We start from the raw sequence: 18,023 nt of genomic DNA on the forward strand, positions 1-18,023 counted from the left end.
ATAGCGCATTGGACTTCTAGACGCAGGTGTGTGGCCATTCAAAGGTTGTGGGTTCGAGTCCCACCCGAGTCATTTTTTCTTTGAAAACAACAAAATTCATCGCTCCTCACTAATGACACCAATCCACAGTAAAAAGCCATGGCATGGCGCCGTGGCTTAGCTGGTCATAGCGCCTGTCTAGTAAACAGGAAGTCCTGGGTTCAAATCCCAGCGGTGCCTTTCTATTATGTAAGCAGTTGTTAGGTCATGACATTCAGCCTCATGCTGAAGAGCAACTGTCAAAACTTTAACACATACTGGGCTCTGTGGCGCAATGGATAGCGCATTGGACTTCTAGACACAGGTGTGTGGCCATTCAAAGGTTGTGGGTTCGAGTACCACCAGAGTCGTTCTTTCTTTGAAAACAACAAAATTCATCGCTCCTCACTAATGACACCAATCCACAGTAAAAAGCCATGGCGTGGCGCCGTGGCTTAGCTGGTCATAGCGCCTGTCTAGTAAACAGGAAGTCCTGGGTTCAAATCCCAGCGGTGCCTTTCTATTATGTAAGCAGTTGTTAGGTCATGACATTCAGCCTCATGCTGAAGAGCAACTGTCAAAACTTTAACACATACTGGGCTCTGTGGCGCAATGGATAGCGCATTGGACTTCTAGACGCAGGTGTGTGGCCATTCAAAGGTTGTGGGTTCGAGTCCCACCAGAGTCGTTTTTTCTTTGAAAACAACAAAATTCATCGCTCCTCACTAATGACACCAATCCACAGTAAAAAGCCATGGCGTGGCGCCGTGGCTTAGCTGGTCATAGCGCCTGTCTAGTAAACAGGAAGTGCTGAGTTCAAATCCCAGCGGTTCCTTTCTATTATGTAAGCAGTTGTTAGGTCATGACATTCAGCCTCATGCTGAAGAGCAACTGTCAAAACTTTAACACAAACTGGGCTTTGTGGCGCAATGGATAGCGCATTGGACTTCTAGATGCAGGTGTGTGGCCATTCAAAGGTTGTGGGTTCGAGTCCCACCCGAGTCATTTTTTCTTTGAAAACAACAAAATTCATCGCTCCTCACTAATGACACCAATGCACAGTAAAAAGCCATGGCGCGGCGCCGTGGCTTAGCTGGTCATAGCGCCTGTCTAGTAAACAGGAAGTCCTGGGTTCAAATCCCAGCGGTGCCTTTCCTTTATGTAAGCAGTTGTTAGGTCATGACATTTAGCCTCCTGCTGAAGAGCAACTGTCAAAACTTTAACACATACTGGGCTCTGTGGCGCAATGGATAGCGCATTGGACTTCTAGACGCAGGTGTGTGGCTATTCAAAGGTTGTGGGTTCGAGTCCCACCAGAGTCATTTTTTCCTTGAAAACAACAAAATTCATCGCTCCTCACTAATGACACCAATGCACAGTAAAAAGCCATGGCGCGGCGCCGTGGCTTAGCTGGTCATAGCGCCTGTCTAGTAAACAGGAAGTCCTGGGTTCAAATCCCAGCGGTGCCTTTCCTTTATGTAAGCAGTTGTTAGGTCATGACATTTAGCCTCCTGCTGAAGAGCAACTGTCAAAACTTTAACACGTGCTGGACTCTGTGGCGCAATGGATAGCGCATTGGACTTCTAGACGCAGGTGTGTGGCCATTCAAAGGCTGTGGGTTCGAGTCCCACCAGAGTCGTTTTTTCTTTGAAAACAACAAAATTCATCGCTCCTCACTAATGACACCAATCCACAGTAAAAAGCCATGGCGTGGCGCCGTGTCTTAGCTGGTCATAGCGCCTGTCTAGTAAACAGGAAGTCCTGGGTTCAAATCCCAGCGGTGCCTTTCCATTATGTAAGCAGTTGTTAGGTCATGACATTCAGCCTCATGCTGAAGAGCAACTGTCAAAACTTTAACACATACTGGGCTCTGTGGCGCAATGGATAGCGCATTGGACTTCTAGACGCAGGTGTGTGGCCATTCAAAGGTTGTGGGTTCGAGTACCACCAGAGTCGTTCTTTCTTTGAAAACAACAAAATTCATCGCTCCTCACTAATGACACCAATCCACAGTAAAAAGCCATGGCGTGGCGCCGTGGCTTAGCTGGTCATAGCGCCTGTCTAGTAAACAGGAAGTCCTGGGTTCAAATCCCAGCGGTGCCTTTCTATTATGTAAGCAGTTGTTAGGTCATGACATTCAGCCTCATGCTGAAGAGCAACTGTCAAAACTTTAACACATACTGGGCTCTGTGGCGCAATGGATAGCGCATTGGACTTCTAGACGCAGGTGTGTGGCCATTCAAAGCTTGTGGGTTCGAGTCCCACCCGAGTCATTTTTTCTTTGAAAACAACAAAATTCATCGCTCCTCACTAATGACACCAATGCACAGTAAAAAGCCATGGCGCGGCGCCGTGGCTTAGCTGGTCATAGCGCCTGTCTAGTAAACAGGAAGTCCTGGGTTCAAATCCCAGCGGTGCCTTTCTATTATGTAAGCAGTTGTTAGGTCATGACATTTAGCCTCCTGCTGAAGAGCAACTGTCAAAACTTTAACACATACTGGGCTCTGTGGCGCAATGGATAGCGCATTGGACTTCTAGACGCAGGTGTGTGGCCATTCAAAGGTTGTGGGTTCGAGTCCCACCAGAGTCGTTTTTTCTTTGAAAACAACAAAATTCATCGCTCCTCACTAATGACACCAATCCACAGTAAAAAGCCATGGCGTGGCGCCGTGGCTTAGCTGGTCATAGCGCCTGTCTAGTAAACAGGAAGTCCTGGGTTCAAATCCCAGCGGTGCCTTTCTATTATGTAAGCAGTTTTTAGGTCATGACATTCAGCCTCATGCTGAAGAGCAACTGTCAAAACTTTAACACAAACTGGGCTTTGTGGCGCAATGGATAGCGCATTGGACTTCTAGACGCAGGTGTGTGGCCATTCAAAGGTTGTGGGTTCGAGTCCCACCCGAGTCATTTTTTCTTTGAAAACAACAAAATTCATCGCTCCTCACTAATGACACCAATCCACAGTAAAAAGCCATGGCATGGCGCCGTGGCTTAGCTGGTCATAGCGCCTGTCTAGTAAACAGGAAGTCCTGGGTTCAAATCCCAGCGGTGCCTTTCTATTATGTAAGCAGTTGTTAGGTCATGACATTCAGCCTCATGCTGAAGAGCAACTGTCAAAACTTTAACACATACTGGGCTCTGTGGCGCAATGGATAGCGCATTGGACTTCTAGACACAGGTGTGTGGCCATTCAAAGGTTGTGGGTTCGAGTACCACCAGAGTCGTTCTTTCTTTGAAAACAACAAAATTCATCGCTCCTCACTAATGACACCAATCCACAGTAAAAAGCCATGGCGTGGCGCCGTGGCTTAGCTGGTCATAGCGCCTGTCTAGTAAACAGGAAGTCCTGGGTTCAAATCCCAGCGGTGCCTTTCTATTATGTAAGCAGTTGTTAGGTCATGACATTCAGCCTCATGCTGAAGAGCAACTGTCAAAACTTTAACACATACTGGGCTCTGTGGCGCAATGGATAGCGCATTGGACTTCTAGACGCAGGTGTGTGGCCATTCAAAGGTTGTGGGTTCGAGTCCCACCAGAGTCGTTTTTTCTTTGAAAACAACAAAATTCATCGCTCCTCACTAATGACACCAATCCACAGTAAAAAGCCATGGCGTGGCGCCGTGGCTTAGCTGGTCATAGCGCCTGTCTAGTAAACAGGAAGTGCTGAGTTCAAATCCCAGCGGTTCCTTTCTATTATGTAAGCAGTTGTTAGGTCATGACATTCAGCCTCATGCTGAAGAGCAACTGTCAAAACTTTAACACAAACTGGGCTTTGTGGCGCAATGGATAGCGCATTGGACTTCTAGATGCAGGTGTGTGGCCATTCAAAGGTTGTGGGTTCGAGTCCCACCCGAGTCATTTTTTCTTTGAAAACAACAAAATTCATCGCTCCTCACTAATGACACCAATGCACAGTAAAAAGCCATGGCGCGGCGCCGTGGCTTAGCTGGTCATAGCGCCTGTCTAGTAAACAGGAAGTCCTGGGTTCAAATCCCAGCGGTGCCTTTCCTTTATGTAAGCAGTTGTTAGGTCATGACATTTAGCCTCCTGCTGAAGAGCAACTGTCAAAACTTTAACACATACTGGGCTCTGTGGCGCAATGGATAGCGCATTGGACTTCTAGACGCAGGTGTGTGGCTATTCAAAGGTTGTGGGTTCGAGTCCCACCAGAGTCATTTTTTCCTTGAAAACAACAAAATTCATCGCTCCTCACTAATGACACCAATGCACAGTAAAAAGCCATGGCGCGGCGCCGTGGCTTAGCTGGTCATAGCGCCTGTCTAGTAAACAGGAAGTCCTGGGTTCAAATCCCAGCGGTGCCTTTCCTTTATGTAAGCAGTTGTTAGGTCATGACATTTAGCCTCCTGCTGAAGAGCAACTGTCAAAACTTTAACACGTGCTGGACTCTGTGGCGCAATGGATAGCGCATTGGACTTCTAGACGCAGGTGTGTGGCCATTCAAAGGCTGTGGGTTCGAGTCCCACCAGAGTCGTTTTTTCTTTGAAAACAACAAAATTCATCGCTCCTCACTAATGACACCAATCCACAGTAAAAAGCCATGGCGTGGCGCCGTGTCTTAGCTGGTCATAGCGCCTGTCTAGTAAACAGGAAGTCCTGGGTTCAAATCCCAGCGGTGCCTTTCCATTATGTAAGCAGTTGTTAGGTCATGACATTCAGCCTCATGCTGAAGAGCAACTGTCAAAACTTTAACACATACTGGGCTCTGTGGCGCAATGGATAGCGCATTGGACTTCTAGACGCAGGTGTGTGGCCATTCAAAGGTTGTGGGTTCGAGTACCACCAGAGTCGTTCTTTCTTTGAAAACAACAAAATTCATCGCTCCTCACTAATGACACCAATCCACAGTAAAAAGCCATGGCGTGGCGCCGTGGCTTAGCTGGTCATAGCGCCTGTCTAGTAAACAGGAAGTCCTGGGTTCAAATCCCAGCGGTGCCTTTCTATTATGTAAGCAGTTGTTAGGTCATGACATTCAGCCTCATGCTGAAGAGCAACTGTCAAAACTTTAACACATACTGGGCTCTGTGGCGCAATGGATAGCGCATTGGACTTCTAGACGCAGGTGTGTGGCCATTCAAAGCTTGTGGGTTCGAGTCCCACCCGAGTCATTTTTTCTTTGAAAACAACAAAATTCATCGCTCCTCACTAATGACACCAATGCACAGTAAAAAGCCATGGCGCGGCGCCGTGGCTTAGCTGGTCATAGCGCCTGTCTAGTAAACAGGAAGTCCTGGGTTCAAATCCCAGCGGTGCCTTTCTATTATGTAAGCAGTTGTTAGGTCATGACATTTAGCCTCCTGCTGAAGAGCAACTGTCAAAACTTTAACACATACTGGGCTCTGTGGCGCAATGGATAGCGCATTGGACTTCTAGACGCAGGTGTGTGGCCATTCAAAGGTTGTGGGTTCGAGTCCCACCAGAGTCGTTTTTTCTTTGAAAACAACAAAATTCATCGCTCCTCACTAATGACACCAATCCACCGTTAAAAGCCATGGCGTGGCGCCGTGGCTTAGCTGGTCATAGCGCCTGTCTAGTAAACAGGAAGTCCTGGGTTCAAATCCCAGCGGTGCCTTTCTATTATGTAAGCAGTTGTTAGGTCATGACATTCAGCCTCATGCTGAAGAGCAACTGTCAAAACTTTAACACAAACTGGGCTTTGTGGCGCAATGGATAGCGCATTGGACTTCTAGACGCAGGTGTGTGGCCATTCAAAGGTTGTGGGTTCGAGTCCCACCCGAGTCATTTTTTCTTTGAAAACAACAAAATTCATCGCTCCTCACTAATGACACCAATCCACAGTAAAAAGCCATGGCATGGCGCCGTGGCTTAGCTGGTCATAGCGCCTGTCTAGTAAACAGGAAGTCCTGGGTTCAAATCCCAGCGGTGCCTTTCTATTATGTAAGCAGTTGTTAGGTCATGACATTCAGCCTCATGCTGAAGAGCAACTGTCAAAACTTTAACACATACTGGGCTCTGTGGCGCAATGGATAGCGCATTGGACTTCTAGACACAGGTGTGTGGCCATTCAAAGGTTGTGGGTTCGAGTACCACCAGAGTCGTTCTTTCTTTGAAAACAACAAAATTCATCGCTCCTCACTAATGACACCAATCCACAGTAAAAAGCCATGGCGTGGCGCCGTGGCTTAGCTGGTCATAGCGCCTGTCTAGTAAACAGGAAGTCCTGGGTTCAAATCCCAGCGGTGCCTTTCTATTATGTAAGCAGTTGTTAGGTCATGACATTCAGCCTCATGCTGAAGAGCAACTGTCAAAACTTTAACACATACTGGGCTCTGTGGCGCAATGGATAGCGCATTGGACTTCTAGACGCAGGTGTGTGGCCATTCAAAGGTTGTGGGTTCGAGTCCCACCAGAGTCGTTTTTTCTTTGAAAACAACAAAATTCATCGCTCCTCACTAATGACACCAATCCACAGTAAAAAGCCATGGCGTGGCGCCGTGGCTTAGCTGGTCATAGCGCCTGTCTAGTGAACAGGAAGTCCTGGGTTCAAATCCCAGCGGTGCCTTTCTATTATGTAAGCAGTTGTTAGGTCATGACATTCAGCCTCATGCTGAAGAGCAACTGTCAAAACTTTAACACATACTGGGCTCTGTGGCGCAATGGATAGCGCATTGGACTTCTAGACGCAGGTGTGTGGCCATTCAAAGGTTGTGGGTTCGAGTCCCACCAGAGTCGTTTTTGCTTTGAAAACAACAAAATTCATCGCTCCTCACTAATGACACCAATGCACAGTAAAAAGCCATGGCGTGGCGCCGTGGCTTAGCTGGTCATAGCGCCTGTCTAGTAAACAGGAAGTCCTGGGTTCAAATCCCAGCAGTGCCTTTCTATTATGTAAGCAGTTGTTAGGTCATGACATTTAGCCTCCTGCTGAAGAGCAACTGTCAAAACTTTAACACATACTGGGCTCTGTGGCGCAATGGATAGCGCATTGGACTTCTAGACGCAGGTGTGTGGCCATTCAAAGGTTGTGGGCTTAAGTCCCACCAGAGTCATTTTTTCTTTGAAAACAACAAAATTCATCGCTCCTCACTAATGACACCAATGCACAGTAAAAAGCCATGGCGCGGCGCCGTGGCTTAGCTGGTCATAGCGCCTGTCTAGTAAACAGGAAGTCCTGGGTTCAAATCCCAGCGGTGCCTTTCCTTTATGTAAGCAGTTGTTAGGTCATGACATTTAGCCTCCTGCTGAAGAGCAACTGTCAAAACTTTAACACATACTGGGCTCTGTGGCGCAATGGATAGCGCATTGGACTTCTAGACGCAGGTGTGTGGCCATTCAAAGGTTGTGGGTTCGAGTCCCACCAGAGTCGTTTTTTCTTTGAAAACAACAAAATTCATCGCTCCTCACTAATGACACCAATCCACAGTAAAAAGCCATGGCGTGGCGCCGTGGCTTAGCTGGTCATAGCGCCTGTCTAGTAAACAGGAAGTCCTGGGTTCAAATTCCAGCGGTGCCTTGCCATTATGTAAGCAGTTGTTAGGTCATGACATTCAGCCTCATGCTGAAGAGCAACTGTCAAAACTTTAACACATACTGGGCTCTGTGGCGCAATGGATAGCGCATTGGACTTCTAGACGCAGGTGTGTGGCCATTCAAAGGTTGTGGGTTCGAGTCCCATGGCGCGGCGCCGTGGCTTAGCTGGTCATAGCGCCTGTCTAGTAAACAGGATGTCCTGGGTTCAAATCCCAGCGGTGCCTTTCTATTGTGTAAGCAGTTGTTAGGTCATGACATTCAGCCTCATGCTGAAGAGCAACTGTCAAAACTTTAACACATACTGGGCTCTGTGGCACAATGGATAGCGCATTGGACTTCTAGACGCAGGTGTGTGGCCATTCAAAGGTTGTGGGTTCGAGTACCACCAGAGTCGTTTTTTCTTTGAAAACAACAAAATTCATCGCTCCTCACTAATGACACCAATCCACAGTAAAAAGCCATGGCGTGGCGCCGTGGCTTAGCTGGTCATAGCGCCTGTCTAGTAAACAGGAAGTCCTGGGTTCAAATCCCAGCGGTGCCTTTCTATTATGTAAGCAGTTGTTAGGTCATGACATTCAGCCTCATGCTGAAGAGCAACTGTCAAAACTTTAACACATACTGGGCTCTGTGGCGCAATGGATAGCGCATTGGACTTCTAGACGCAGGTGTGTGGCCATTCAAAGGTTGTGGGTTCGAGTCCCACCAGAGTCGTTTTTGCTTTGAAAACAACAAAATTCATCGCTCCTCACTAATGACACCAATCCACAGTAAAAAGCCATGGCGTGGCGCCGTGGCTTAGCTGGTCATAGCGCCTGTCTAGTAAACAGGAAGTCCAGGGTTCAAATTCCAGCGGTGCCTTTCTATTATGTAAGCAGTTGTTAGGTCATGACATTCAGCCTCATGCTGAAGAGCAACTGTCAAAACTTTAACACATACTGGGCTCTGTGGAGCAATGGATAGCGCATTGGACTTCTAGACGCAGGTGTGTGGCCATTCAAAGGTTGTGGGTTCCAGTACCACCAGAGTCGTTTTTTCTTTGAAAACAACAAAATTCATCGCTCCTCACTAATGACACCAATGCACAGTAAAAAGCCATGGTGCGGCGCCGTGGCTTAGCTGGTCATAGCGCCTGTCTAGTAAACAGGAAGTCCTGGGTTCAAATCCCAGCAGTGCCTTTCCTTTATGTAAGCAGTTGTTAGGTCATGACATTTAGCCTCCTGCTGAAGAGCAACTGTCAAAACTTTAACACATACTGGGCTCTGTGGCGCAATGGATAGCGCATTGGACTTCTAGACGCAGGTGTGTGGCCATTCAAAGGTTGTGGGCTTAAGTCCCACCAGAGTCATTTTTTCTTTGAAAACAACAAAATTCATCGCTCCTCACTAATGACACCAATGCACAGTAAAAAGCCATGGCGCGGCGCCGTGGCTTAGCTGGTCATAGCGCCTGTCTAGTAAACAGGAAGTCCTGGGTTCAAATCCCAGCGGTGCCTTTCCTTTATGTAAGCAGTTTTTAGGTCATGACATTTAGCCTCCTGCTGAAGAGCAACTGTCAAAACTTTAACACATACTGGGCTCTGTGGCGCAATGGATAGCGCATTGGACTTCTAGACGCAGGTGTGTGGCCATTCAAAGGTTGTGGGTTCGAGTCCCACCAGAGTCATTTTTTCTTTGAAAACAACAAAATTCATCGCTCCTCACTAATGACACCAATGCACAGTAAAAAGCCATTGCGTGGCGCCGTGGCTTAGCTGGTCATAGCGCCTGTCTAGTAAACAGGAAGTCCTGGGTTCAAATCCCAGCGGTGCCTTTCCTTTATGTAAGCAGTTGTTAGGTCATGACATTTAGCCTCCTGCTGAAGAGCAACTGTCAAAACTTTAACACATACTGGGCTCTGTGGCGCAATGGATAGCGCATTGGACTTCTAGACGCAGGTGTGTGGCCATTCAAAGGTTGTGGGCTTAAGTCCCACCAGAGTCATTTTTTCTTTGAAAACAACAAAATTCATCGCTCCTCACTAATGACACCAATGCACAGTAAAAAGCCATGGCGCGGCGCCGTGGCTTAGCTGGTCATAGCGCCTGTCTAGTAAACAGGAAGTCCTGGGTTCAAATCCCAGCGGTGCCTTTCCTTTATGTAAGCAGTTAGGTCATGACATTTAGCCTCCTGCTGAAGAGCAACTGTCAAAACTTTAACACATACTGGGCTCTGTGGCGCAATGGATAGCGCATTGGACTTCTAGACGCAGGTGTGTGGCCATTCAAAGGTTGTGGGTTCGAGTCCCACCAGAGTCGTTTTTTCTTTGAAAACAACAAAATTCATCGCTCCTCACTAATGACACCAATCCACAGTAAAAAGCCATGGCGTGGCGCCGTGGCTTAGCTGGTCATAGCGCCTGTCTAGTAAACAGGAAGTCCTGGGTTCAAATCCCAGCGGTGCCTTTCCATTATGTAAGCAGTTGTTAGGTCATGACATTCAGCCTCATGCTGAAGAGCAACTGTCAAAACTTTAACACATACTGGGCTCTGTGGCTCAATGGATAGCGCATTGGACTTCTAGACGCAGGTGTGTGGCCATTCAAAGGTTGTGGGTTCGAGTCCCCCCAGAGTCGTTTTTTCTTTGAAAACAACAAAATTCATCGCTCCTCACTAATGACACCAATCCACAGTAAAAAGCCATGGCGTGGCGCCGTGGCTTAGCTGGTCATAGTGCCTGTCTAGTAAACAGGAAGTCCTGGGTTCAAATCCCAGCGGTGCCTTTCTATTATATAAGCAGTTGTTAGGTCATGACATTCAGCCTCATGCTGAAGAGCAACTGTCAAAACTTTAACACATACTGGGCTCTGTGGCGCAATGGATAGCGCATTGGACTTCTAGACGCAGGTGTGTGGCCATTCAAAGGTTGTGGGTTCGAGTCCCACCAGAGTCATTTTTTCTTTGAAAACAACAAAATTCATCGCTCCTCACTAATGACACCAATGCACAGTAAAAAGCCATGGCGCGGCGCCGTGGCTTAGCTGGTCATAGCGCCTGTCTAGTAAACAGGAAGTCCTGGGTTCAAATCCCAGTGGTGCCTTTCCTTTATGTAAGCAGTTGTTAGGTCATGACATTTAGCCTCCTGCTGAAGAGCAACTGTCAAAACTTTAACACATACTGGGCTCTGTGGCGCAATGGATAGCGCATTGGACTTCTAGACGCAGGTGTGTGGCCATTCAAAGGTTGTGGGTTCGAGTCCCATGGCGCGGCGCCGTGGCTTAGCTGGTCATAGCGCCTGTCTAGTGAACAGGATGTCCTGGGTTCAAATCCCAGCGGTGCCTTTCTATTGTGTAAGCAGTTGTTAGGTCATGACATTCAGCCTCATGCTGAAGAGCAACTGTCAAAACTTTAACACATACTGGGCTCTGTGGCACAATGGATAGCGCATTGGACTTCTAGACGCAGGTGTGTGGCCATTCAAAGGTTGTGGGTTCGAGTACCACCAGAGTCGTTTTTTCTTTGAAAACAACAAAATTCATCGCTCCTCACTAATGACACCAATCCACAGTAAAAAGCCATGGCGTGGCGCCGTGGCTTAGCTGGTCATAGCGCCTGTCTAGTAAACAGGAAGTCCTGGGTTCAAATCCCAGCGGTGCCTTTCTATTATGTAAGCAGTTGTTAGGTCATGACATTCAGCCTCATGCTGAAGAGCAACTGTCAAAACTTTAACACATACTGGGCTCTGTGGCGCAATGGATAGCGCATTGGACTTCTAGACGCAGGTGTGTGGCCATTCAAAGGTTGTGGGTTCGAGTCCCACCAGAGTCGTTTTTGCTTTGAAAACAACAAAATTCATCGCTCCTCACTAATGACACCAATCCACAGTAAAAAGCCATGGCGTGGCGCCGTGGCTTAGCTGGTCATAGCGCCTGTCTAGTAAACAGGAAGTCCTGGGTTCAAATTCCAGCGGTGCCTTTCCTTTATGTAAGCAGTTGTTAGGTCATGACATTCAGCCTCATGCTGAAGAGCAACTGTCAAAACTTTAACACATACTGGGCTCTGTGGAGCAATGGATAGCGCATTGGACTTCTAGACGCAGGTGTGTGGCCATTCAAAGGTTGTGGGTTCCAGTACCACCAGAGTCGTTTTTTCTTTGAAAACAACAAAATTCATCGCTCCTCACTAATGACACCAATGCACAGTAAAAAGCCATGGTGCGGCGCCGTGGCTTAGCTGGTCATAGCGCCTGTCTAGTAAACAGGAAGTCCTGGGTTCAAATCCCAGCGGTGCCTTTCCTTTATGTAAGCAGTTGTTAGGTCATGACATTTAGCCTCCTGCTGAAGAGCAACTGTCAAAACTTTAACACATACTGGGCTCTGTGGCGCAATGGATAGCGCATTGGACTTCTAGACGCAGGTGTGTGGCCATTCAAAGGTTGTGGGCTTAAGTCCCACCAGAGTCATTTTTTCTTTGAAAACAACAAAATTCATCGCTCCTCACTAATGACACCAATGCACAGTAAAAAGCCATGGCGCGGCGCCGTGGCTTAGCTGGTCATAGCGCCTGTCTAGTAAACAGGAAGTCCTGGGTTCAAATCCCAGCGGTGCCTTTCCTTTATGTAAGCAGTTTTTAGGTCATGACATTTAGCCTCCTGCTGAAGAGCAACTGTCAAAACTTTAACACATACTGGGCTCTGTGGCGCAATGGATAGCGCATTGGACTTCTAGACGCAGGTGTGTGGCCATTCAAAGGTTGTGGGTTCGAGTCCCACCAGAGTCGTTTTTTCTTTGAAAACAACAAAATTCATCGCTCCTCACTAATGACACCAATCCACAGTAAAAAGCCATGGCGTGGCGCCGTGGCTTAGCTGGTCATAGCGCCTGTCTAGTAAACAGGAAGTCCTGGGTTCAAAACCCAGCGGTGCCTTTCTATTATGTAAGCAGTTGTTAGGTCATGACATTCAGCCTCATGCTGAAGAGCAACTGTCAAAACTTTAACGCATACTGGGCTCTGTGGTGCAATGGATAGCGCATTGGACTTCTAGACGCAGGTGTGTGGCCATTCAAAGGTTGTGGGTTCGAGTCCCACCAGAGTCGTTTTTGCTTTGAAAACAACAAAATTCATCGCTCCTCACTAATGACACCAATCCACAGTATAAAGCCATTGCGTGGCGCCGTGGCTTAGCTGGTCATAGCGCCTGTCTAGTAAACAGGAAGTCCTGGGTTCAAATCCCAGCGGTGCCTTTCCATTATGTAAGCAGTTGTTAGGTCATGACATTCAGCCTCATGCTGAAGAGCAACTGTCAAAACTTTAACACATACTGGGCTCTGTGGCGCAATGGATAGCGCATTGGACTTCTAGACGCAGGTGTGTGGCCATTCAAAGGTTGTGGGTTCGAGTCCCACCAGAGTCATTTTTTCTTTGAAAACAACAAAATTCATCGCTCCTCACTAATGACACCAATCCACAGTAAAAGCCATGGCGAGGCTCCGTGGCTTAGCTGGTCATAGCGCCTGTCTAGTAAACAGGAAGTCCTGGGTTCAAATCCCAGCGGTGCCTTTCTATTATGTAAGCAGTTGTTAGGTCATGACCTTCAGCCTCATGCTGAAGAGCAACTGTCAAAATTTTAACACATACTGGGCTCTGTGGCGCAATGGATAGCACATTGGACTTCTAGACGCAGGTGTGTGGCCATTCAAAGGTTGTGGGTTTGAGTCCCATGGCGCGGCGCCATGGCTTAGCTGCTCATAGCGCCTGTCTAGTAAACAGGAAGTCCTGGGTTCAAATCCCAGTGGTGCCTTTCTATTATGTAAGCAGTTGTTAGGTCATGACATTCAGCCTCATGCTGAAGAGCAACTGTCAAAACTTTAACACATACTGGGCTCTGTGGCGCAATCGATAGCGCATTGGACTTCTAGACGCAGGTGTGTGGCCATACAAAGGTTGTGGGCTTAAGTCCCACCAGAGTCATTTTTTCTTTGAAAACAACAAAATTCATCGCTCCTCACTAATGACACCAATCCACAGTAAAAGCCATGGCGAGGCTCCGTGGCTTAGCTGGTCATAGCGCCTGTCTAGTAAACAGGAAGTCCTGTGTTCAAATCCCAGCGGTGCCTTTCTATTATGTAAGCAGTTGTTAGGTCATGACATTCAGCCTCATGCTGAAGAGCAACTGTCAAAATTTTAACACATACTGGGCTCTGTGGCGCAATGGATAGCACATTGGACTTCTAGACGCAGGTGTGTGGCCATTCAAAGGTTGTGGGTTCGAGTCCCATGGCGCGGCGCCATGGCTTAGCTGCTCATAGTGCCTGTCAAGTAAACAGGAAGTCCTGGGTTCAAATCCCAGCGGTGCCTTTCTATTATGTAAGCAGTTGTTAGGTCATGACATTCAGCCTCATGCTGAAGAGCAACTGTCAAAACTTTAACACATACTGGGCTCTGTGGCGCAATCGATAGCGCATTGGACTTCTAGACGCAGGTGTGTGGCCATTCAAAGGTTGTGGGTTCGAGTCCCACCAGAGTCGTTTTTTCTTTGAAAACAACAAAATTCATCGCTCCTCACTAATGACACCAATCCACAGTAAACAGCCATGGCGTGTCGCCGTGGCTTAGCTGGTCATAGCGCCTGTCTAGTAAACAGGAAGTCCTGGGTTCAAATCCCAGCGGTGCCTTTCCTTTATGTAAGCAGTTGTTAGGGCATGACATTTAGCCTCCTGCTGAAGAGCAACTGTCAAAACTTTAACACATACTGGGCTCTGTGGCGCAATGGATAGCGCATTGGACTTCTAGACGCAGGTGTGTGGCCATTCAAAGGTTGTGGGTTCGAGTCCCACCAGAGTCGTTTTTTCTTTGAAAACAACAAAATTCATCGCTCCTCACTAATGACACCAATCCACAGTAAAAAGCCATGGCGTGGCGCCGTGGCTTAGCTGGTCATAGCGCCTGTCTAGTGAACAGGAAGTCCTGGGTTCAAATCCCAGCGGTGCCTTTCTATTATGTAAGCAGTTGTTAGGTCATGACATTCAGCCTCATGCTGAAGAGCAACTGTCAAAACTTTAACACATACTGGGCTCTGTGGCGCAATGGATAGCGCATTGGACTTCTAGACGCAGGTGTGTGGCCATTCAAAGGTTGTGGGTTCGAGTCCCACCAGAGTCGTTTTTGCTTTGAAAACAACAAAATTCATCGCTCCTCACTAATGACACCAATGCACAGTAAAAAGCCATGGCGTGGCGCCGTGGCTTAGCTGGTCATAGCGCCTGTCTAGTAAACAGGAAGTCCTGGGTTCAAATCCCAGCAGTGCCTTTCTATTATGTAAGCAGTTGTTAGGTCATGACATTTAGCCTCCTGCTGAAGAGCAACTGTCAAAACTTTAACACATACTGGGCTCTGTGGCGCAATGGATAGCGCATTGGACTTCTAGACGCAGGTGTGTGGCCATTCAAAGGTTGTGGGCTTAAGTCCCACCAGAGTCATTTTTTCTTTGAAAACAACAAAATTCATCGCTCCTCACTAATGACACCAATGCACAGTAAAAAGCCATGGCGCGGCGCCGTGGCTTAGCTGGTCATAGCGCCTGTCTAGTAAACAGGAAGTCCTGGGTTCAAATCCCAGCGGTGCCTTTCCTTTATGTAAGCAGTTGTTAGGTCATGACATTTAGCCTCCTGCTGAAGAGCAACTGTCAAAACTTTAACACATACTGGGCTCTGTGGCGCAATGGATAGCGCATTGGACTTCTAGACGCAGGTGTGTGGCCATTCAAAGGTTGTGGGTTCGAGTCCCACCAGAGTCGTTTTTTCTTTGAAAACAACAAAATTCATCGCTCCTCACTAATGACACCAATCCACAGTAAAAAGCCATGGCGTGGCGCCGTGGCTTAGCTGGTCATAGCGCCTGTCTAGTAAACAGGAAGTCCTGGGTTCAAATTCCAGCGGTGCCTTGCCATTATGTAAGCAGTTGTTAGGTCATGACATTCAGCCTCATGCTGAAGAGCAACTGTCAAAACTTTAACACATACTGGGCTCTGTGGCGCAATGGATAGCGCATTGGACTTCTAGACGCAGGTGTGTGGCCATTCAAAGGTTGTGGGTTCGAGTCCCATGGCGCGGCGCCGTGGCTTAGCTGGTCATAGCGCCTGTCTAGTAAACAGGATGTCCTGGGTTCAAATCCCAGCGGTGCCTTTCTATTGTGTAAGCAGTTGTTAGGTCATGACATTCAGCCTCATGCTGAAGAGCAACTGTCAAAACTTTAACACATACTGGGCTCTGTGGCACAATGGATAGCGCATTGGACTTCTAGACGCAGGTGTGTGGCCATTCAAAGGTTGTGGGTTCGAGTACCACCAGAGTCGTTTTTTCTTTGAAAACAACAAAATTCATCGCTCCTCACTAATGACACCAATCCACAGTAAAAAGCCATGGCGTGGCGCCGTGGCTTAGCTGGTCATAGCGCCTGTCTAGTAAACAGGAAGTCCTGGGTTCAAATCCCAGCGGTGCCTTTCTATTATGTAAGCAGTTGTTAGGTCATGACATTCAGCCTCATGCTGAAGAGCAACTGTCAAAACTTTAACACATACTGGGCTCTGTGGCGCAATGGATAGCGCATTGGACTTCTAGACGCAGGTGTGTGGCCATTCAAAGGTTGTGGGTTCGAGTCCCACCAGAGTCGTTTTTGCTTTGAAAACAACAAAATTCATCGCTCCTCACTAATGACACCAATCCACAGTAAAAAGCCATGGCGTGGCGCCGTGGCTTAGCTGGTCATAGCGCCTGTCTAGTAAACAGGAAGTCCAGGGTTCAAATTCCAGCGGTGCCTTTCTATTATGTAAGCAGTTGTTAGGTCATGACATTCAGCCTCATGCTGAAGAGCAACTGTCAAAACTTTAACACATACTGGGCTCTGTGGAGCAATGGATAGCGCATTGGACTTCTAGACGCAGGTGTGTGGCCATTCAAAGGTTGTGGGTTCCAGTACCACCAGAGTCGTTTTTTCTTTGAAAACAACAAAATTCATCGCTCCTCACTAATGACACCAATGCACAGTAAAAAGCCATGGTGCGGCGCCGTGGCTTAGCTGGTCATAGCGCCTGTCTAGTAAACAGGAAGTCCTGGGTTCAAATCCCAGCAGTGCCTTTCCTTTATGTAAGCAGTTGTTAGGTCATGACATTTAGCCTCCTGCTGAAGAGCAACTGTCAAAACTTTAACACATACTGGGCTCTGTGGCGCAATGGATAGCGCATTGGACTTCTAGACGCAGGTGTGTGGCCATTCAAAGGTTGTGGGCTTAAGTCCCACCAGAGTCATTTTTTCTTTGAAAACAACAAAATTCATCGCTCCTCACTAATGACACCAATGCACAGTAAAAAGCCATGGCGCGGCGCCGTGGCTTAGCTGGTCATAGCGCCTGTCTAGTAAACAGGAAGTCCTGGGTTCAAATCCCAGCGGTGCCTTTCCTTTATGTAAGCAGTTTTTAGGTCATGACATTTAGCCTCCTGCTGAAGAGCAACTGTCAAAACTTTAACACATACTGGGCTCTGTGGCGCAATGGATAGCGCATTGGACTTCTAGACGCAGGTGTGTGGCCATTCAAAGGTTGTGGGTTCGAGTCCCACCAGAGTCATTTTTTCTTTGAAAACAACAAAATTCATCGCTCCTCACTAATGACACCAATGCACAGTAAAAAGCCATTGCGTGGCGCCGTGGCTTAGCTGGTCATAGCGCCTGTCTAGTAAACAGGAAGTCCTGGGTTCAAATCCCAGCGGTGCCTTTCCTTTATGTAAGCAGTTGTTAGGTCATGACATTTAGCCTCCTGCTGAAGAGCAACTGTCAAAACTTTAACACATACTGGGCTCTGTGGCGCAATGGATAGCGCATTGGACTTCTAGACGCAGGTGTGTGGCCATTCAAAGGTTGTGGGCTTAAGTCCCACCAGAGTCATTTTTTCTTTGAAAACAACAAAATTCATCGCTCCTCACTAATGACACCAATGCACAGTAAAAAGCCATGGCGCGGCGCCGTGGCTTAGCTGGTCATAGCGCCTGTCTAGTAAACAGGAAGTCCTGGGTTCAAATCCCAGCGGTGCCTTTCCTTTATGTAAGCAGTTGTTAGGTCATGACATTTAGCCTCCTGCTGAAGAGCAACTGTCAAAACTTTAACACATACTGGGCTCTGTGGCGCAATGGATAGCGCATTGGACTTCTAGACGCAGGTGTGTGGCCATTCAAAGGTTGTGGGTTCGAGTCCCACCAGAGTCGTTTTTTCTTTGAAAACAACAAAATTCATCGCTCCTCACTAATGACACCAATCCACAGTAAAAAGCCATGGCGTGGCGCCGTGGCTTAGCTGGTCATAGCGCCTGTCTAGTAAACAGGAAGTCCTGGGTTCAAATCCCAGCGGTGCCTTTCCATTATGTAAGCAGTTGTTAGGTCATGACATTCAGCCTCATGCTGAAGAGCAACTGTCAAAACTTTAACACATACTGGGCTCTGTGGCTCAATGGATAGCGCATTGGACTTCTAGAC

The 18,023-nt window shown here is 47.7% G+C and overlaps 37 non-coding genes across 37 annotated transcripts; all 37 read left to right on the plus strand.

Annotated features, from left to right (window-relative positions):
* The first annotated feature begins 616 nt into the window (after positions 1 to 616).
* Positions 617 to 706, plus strand: trnar-ucu (transfer RNA arginine (anticodon UCU)). Its single transcript is given in 2 exon segments — positions 617 to 653; positions 671 to 706. It is a non-coding gene; the product is annotated as a tRNA-Arg (tRNA).
* A 544-nt stretch (positions 707 to 1,250) lies between these two features.
* trnar-ucu (transfer RNA arginine (anticodon UCU)) lies at positions 1,251 to 1,340 on the plus strand. Its single transcript is given in 2 exon segments — positions 1,251 to 1,287; positions 1,305 to 1,340. It is a non-coding gene; the product is annotated as a tRNA-Arg (tRNA).
* A 227-nt stretch (positions 1,341 to 1,567) lies between these two features.
* trnar-ucu (transfer RNA arginine (anticodon UCU)) lies at positions 1,568 to 1,657 on the plus strand. Its single transcript is given in 2 exon segments — positions 1,568 to 1,604; positions 1,622 to 1,657. It is a non-coding gene; the product is annotated as a tRNA-Arg (tRNA).
* An 861-nt stretch (positions 1,658 to 2,518) lies between these two features.
* Positions 2,519 to 2,608, plus strand: trnar-ucu (transfer RNA arginine (anticodon UCU)). Its single transcript is given in 2 exon segments — positions 2,519 to 2,555; positions 2,573 to 2,608. It is a non-coding gene; the product is annotated as a tRNA-Arg (tRNA).
* Positions 2,609 to 3,469: 861 nt separating this feature from the next.
* On the plus strand, positions 3,470 to 3,559 carry trnar-ucu (transfer RNA arginine (anticodon UCU)). The gene is given in 2 exon segments: positions 3,470 to 3,506; positions 3,524 to 3,559. It is a non-coding gene; the product is annotated as a tRNA-Arg (tRNA).
* Positions 3,560 to 4,103: 544 nt separating this feature from the next.
* On the plus strand, positions 4,104 to 4,193 carry trnar-ucu (transfer RNA arginine (anticodon UCU)). The gene is given in 2 exon segments: positions 4,104 to 4,140; positions 4,158 to 4,193. It is a non-coding gene; the product is annotated as a tRNA-Arg (tRNA).
* A 227-nt stretch (positions 4,194 to 4,420) lies between these two features.
* trnar-ucu (transfer RNA arginine (anticodon UCU)) lies at positions 4,421 to 4,510 on the plus strand. Its single transcript is given in 2 exon segments — positions 4,421 to 4,457; positions 4,475 to 4,510. It is a non-coding gene; the product is annotated as a tRNA-Arg (tRNA).
* Positions 4,511 to 5,371: 861 nt separating this feature from the next.
* Positions 5,372 to 5,461, plus strand: trnar-ucu (transfer RNA arginine (anticodon UCU)). Its single transcript is given in 2 exon segments — positions 5,372 to 5,408; positions 5,426 to 5,461. It is a non-coding gene; the product is annotated as a tRNA-Arg (tRNA).
* An 861-nt stretch (positions 5,462 to 6,322) lies between these two features.
* On the plus strand, positions 6,323 to 6,412 carry trnar-ucu (transfer RNA arginine (anticodon UCU)). Its single transcript is given in 2 exon segments — positions 6,323 to 6,359; positions 6,377 to 6,412. It is a non-coding gene; the product is annotated as a tRNA-Arg (tRNA).
* Positions 6,413 to 6,639: 227 nt separating this feature from the next.
* trnar-ucu (transfer RNA arginine (anticodon UCU)) lies at positions 6,640 to 6,729 on the plus strand. The gene is given in 2 exon segments: positions 6,640 to 6,676; positions 6,694 to 6,729. It is a non-coding gene; the product is annotated as a tRNA-Arg (tRNA).
* A 544-nt stretch (positions 6,730 to 7,273) lies between these two features.
* trnar-ucu (transfer RNA arginine (anticodon UCU)) lies at positions 7,274 to 7,363 on the plus strand. Its single transcript is given in 2 exon segments — positions 7,274 to 7,310; positions 7,328 to 7,363. It is a non-coding gene; the product is annotated as a tRNA-Arg (tRNA).
* Positions 7,364 to 7,677: 314 nt separating this feature from the next.
* On the plus strand, positions 7,678 to 7,751 carry trnat-agu (transfer RNA threonine (anticodon AGU)). Its single transcript has one exon. It is a non-coding gene; the product is annotated as a tRNA-Thr (tRNA).
* A 397-nt stretch (positions 7,752 to 8,148) lies between these two features.
* Positions 8,149 to 8,238, plus strand: trnar-ucu (transfer RNA arginine (anticodon UCU)). The gene is given in 2 exon segments: positions 8,149 to 8,185; positions 8,203 to 8,238. It is a non-coding gene; the product is annotated as a tRNA-Arg (tRNA).
* An 861-nt stretch (positions 8,239 to 9,099) lies between these two features.
* Positions 9,100 to 9,189, plus strand: trnar-ucu (transfer RNA arginine (anticodon UCU)). The gene is given in 2 exon segments: positions 9,100 to 9,136; positions 9,154 to 9,189. It is a non-coding gene; the product is annotated as a tRNA-Arg (tRNA).
* A 541-nt stretch (positions 9,190 to 9,730) lies between these two features.
* On the plus strand, positions 9,731 to 9,820 carry trnar-ucu (transfer RNA arginine (anticodon UCU)). Its single transcript is given in 2 exon segments — positions 9,731 to 9,767; positions 9,785 to 9,820. It is a non-coding gene; the product is annotated as a tRNA-Arg (tRNA).
* A 544-nt stretch (positions 9,821 to 10,364) lies between these two features.
* Positions 10,365 to 10,454, plus strand: trnar-ucu (transfer RNA arginine (anticodon UCU)). The gene is given in 2 exon segments: positions 10,365 to 10,401; positions 10,419 to 10,454. It is a non-coding gene; the product is annotated as a tRNA-Arg (tRNA).
* Positions 10,455 to 10,768: 314 nt separating this feature from the next.
* Positions 10,769 to 10,842, plus strand: trnat-agu (transfer RNA threonine (anticodon AGU)). The gene has a single exon. It is a non-coding gene; the product is annotated as a tRNA-Thr (tRNA).
* A 397-nt stretch (positions 10,843 to 11,239) lies between these two features.
* On the plus strand, positions 11,240 to 11,329 carry trnar-ucu (transfer RNA arginine (anticodon UCU)). The gene is given in 2 exon segments: positions 11,240 to 11,276; positions 11,294 to 11,329. It is a non-coding gene; the product is annotated as a tRNA-Arg (tRNA).
* A 390-nt stretch (positions 11,330 to 11,719) lies between these two features.
* trnat-agu (transfer RNA threonine (anticodon AGU)) lies at positions 11,720 to 11,793 on the plus strand. Its single transcript has one exon. It is a non-coding gene; the product is annotated as a tRNA-Thr (tRNA).
* A 243-nt stretch (positions 11,794 to 12,036) lies between these two features.
* Positions 12,037 to 12,110, plus strand: trnat-agu (transfer RNA threonine (anticodon AGU)). The gene has a single exon. It is a non-coding gene; the product is annotated as a tRNA-Thr (tRNA).
* Positions 12,111 to 12,190: 80 nt separating this feature from the next.
* Positions 12,191 to 12,280, plus strand: trnar-ucu (transfer RNA arginine (anticodon UCU)). Its single transcript is given in 2 exon segments — positions 12,191 to 12,227; positions 12,245 to 12,280. It is a non-coding gene; the product is annotated as a tRNA-Arg (tRNA).
* A 390-nt stretch (positions 12,281 to 12,670) lies between these two features.
* trnat-agu (transfer RNA threonine (anticodon AGU)) lies at positions 12,671 to 12,744 on the plus strand. The gene has a single exon. It is a non-coding gene; the product is annotated as a tRNA-Thr (tRNA).
* Positions 12,745 to 12,824: 80 nt separating this feature from the next.
* trnar-ucu (transfer RNA arginine (anticodon UCU)) lies at positions 12,825 to 12,914 on the plus strand. Its single transcript is given in 2 exon segments — positions 12,825 to 12,861; positions 12,879 to 12,914. It is a non-coding gene; the product is annotated as a tRNA-Arg (tRNA).
* A 1,024-nt stretch (positions 12,915 to 13,938) lies between these two features.
* trnar-ucu (transfer RNA arginine (anticodon UCU)) lies at positions 13,939 to 14,028 on the plus strand. Its single transcript is given in 2 exon segments — positions 13,939 to 13,975; positions 13,993 to 14,028. It is a non-coding gene; the product is annotated as a tRNA-Arg (tRNA).
* A 227-nt stretch (positions 14,029 to 14,255) lies between these two features.
* trnar-ucu (transfer RNA arginine (anticodon UCU)) lies at positions 14,256 to 14,345 on the plus strand. Its single transcript is given in 2 exon segments — positions 14,256 to 14,292; positions 14,310 to 14,345. It is a non-coding gene; the product is annotated as a tRNA-Arg (tRNA).
* Positions 14,346 to 14,572: 227 nt separating this feature from the next.
* Positions 14,573 to 14,662, plus strand: trnar-ucu (transfer RNA arginine (anticodon UCU)). The gene is given in 2 exon segments: positions 14,573 to 14,609; positions 14,627 to 14,662. It is a non-coding gene; the product is annotated as a tRNA-Arg (tRNA).
* A 390-nt stretch (positions 14,663 to 15,052) lies between these two features.
* On the plus strand, positions 15,053 to 15,126 carry trnat-agu (transfer RNA threonine (anticodon AGU)). Its single transcript has one exon. It is a non-coding gene; the product is annotated as a tRNA-Thr (tRNA).
* An 80-nt stretch (positions 15,127 to 15,206) lies between these two features.
* Positions 15,207 to 15,296, plus strand: trnar-ucu (transfer RNA arginine (anticodon UCU)). Its single transcript is given in 2 exon segments — positions 15,207 to 15,243; positions 15,261 to 15,296. It is a non-coding gene; the product is annotated as a tRNA-Arg (tRNA).
* Positions 15,297 to 15,610: 314 nt separating this feature from the next.
* On the plus strand, positions 15,611 to 15,684 carry trnat-agu (transfer RNA threonine (anticodon AGU)). The gene has a single exon. It is a non-coding gene; the product is annotated as a tRNA-Thr (tRNA).
* Positions 15,685 to 15,927: 243 nt separating this feature from the next.
* trnat-agu (transfer RNA threonine (anticodon AGU)) lies at positions 15,928 to 16,001 on the plus strand. The gene has a single exon. It is a non-coding gene; the product is annotated as a tRNA-Thr (tRNA).
* Positions 16,002 to 16,081: 80 nt separating this feature from the next.
* Positions 16,082 to 16,171, plus strand: trnar-ucu (transfer RNA arginine (anticodon UCU)). The gene is given in 2 exon segments: positions 16,082 to 16,118; positions 16,136 to 16,171. It is a non-coding gene; the product is annotated as a tRNA-Arg (tRNA).
* Positions 16,172 to 16,878: 707 nt separating this feature from the next.
* On the plus strand, positions 16,879 to 16,952 carry trnat-agu (transfer RNA threonine (anticodon AGU)). The gene has a single exon. It is a non-coding gene; the product is annotated as a tRNA-Thr (tRNA).
* An 80-nt stretch (positions 16,953 to 17,032) lies between these two features.
* On the plus strand, positions 17,033 to 17,122 carry trnar-ucu (transfer RNA arginine (anticodon UCU)). The gene is given in 2 exon segments: positions 17,033 to 17,069; positions 17,087 to 17,122. It is a non-coding gene; the product is annotated as a tRNA-Arg (tRNA).
* Positions 17,123 to 17,195: 73 nt separating this feature from the next.
* Positions 17,196 to 17,269, plus strand: trnat-agu (transfer RNA threonine (anticodon AGU)). Its single transcript has one exon. It is a non-coding gene; the product is annotated as a tRNA-Thr (tRNA).
* Positions 17,270 to 17,512: 243 nt separating this feature from the next.
* On the plus strand, positions 17,513 to 17,586 carry trnat-agu (transfer RNA threonine (anticodon AGU)). The gene has a single exon. It is a non-coding gene; the product is annotated as a tRNA-Thr (tRNA).
* An 80-nt stretch (positions 17,587 to 17,666) lies between these two features.
* Positions 17,667 to 17,756, plus strand: trnar-ucu (transfer RNA arginine (anticodon UCU)). Its single transcript is given in 2 exon segments — positions 17,667 to 17,703; positions 17,721 to 17,756. It is a non-coding gene; the product is annotated as a tRNA-Arg (tRNA).
* A 73-nt stretch (positions 17,757 to 17,829) lies between these two features.
* trnat-agu (transfer RNA threonine (anticodon AGU)) lies at positions 17,830 to 17,903 on the plus strand. The gene has a single exon. It is a non-coding gene; the product is annotated as a tRNA-Thr (tRNA).
* Positions 17,904 to 18,023: the final 120 nt, after the last annotated feature.

This window comes from Brachyhypopomus gauderio, chromosome 7, assembly GCF_052324685.1.
Source record: "Brachyhypopomus gauderio isolate BG-103 chromosome 7, BGAUD_0.2, whole genome shotgun sequence".
NCBI lineage: Eukaryota > Metazoa > Chordata > Actinopteri > Gymnotiformes > Hypopomidae > Brachyhypopomus > Brachyhypopomus gauderio.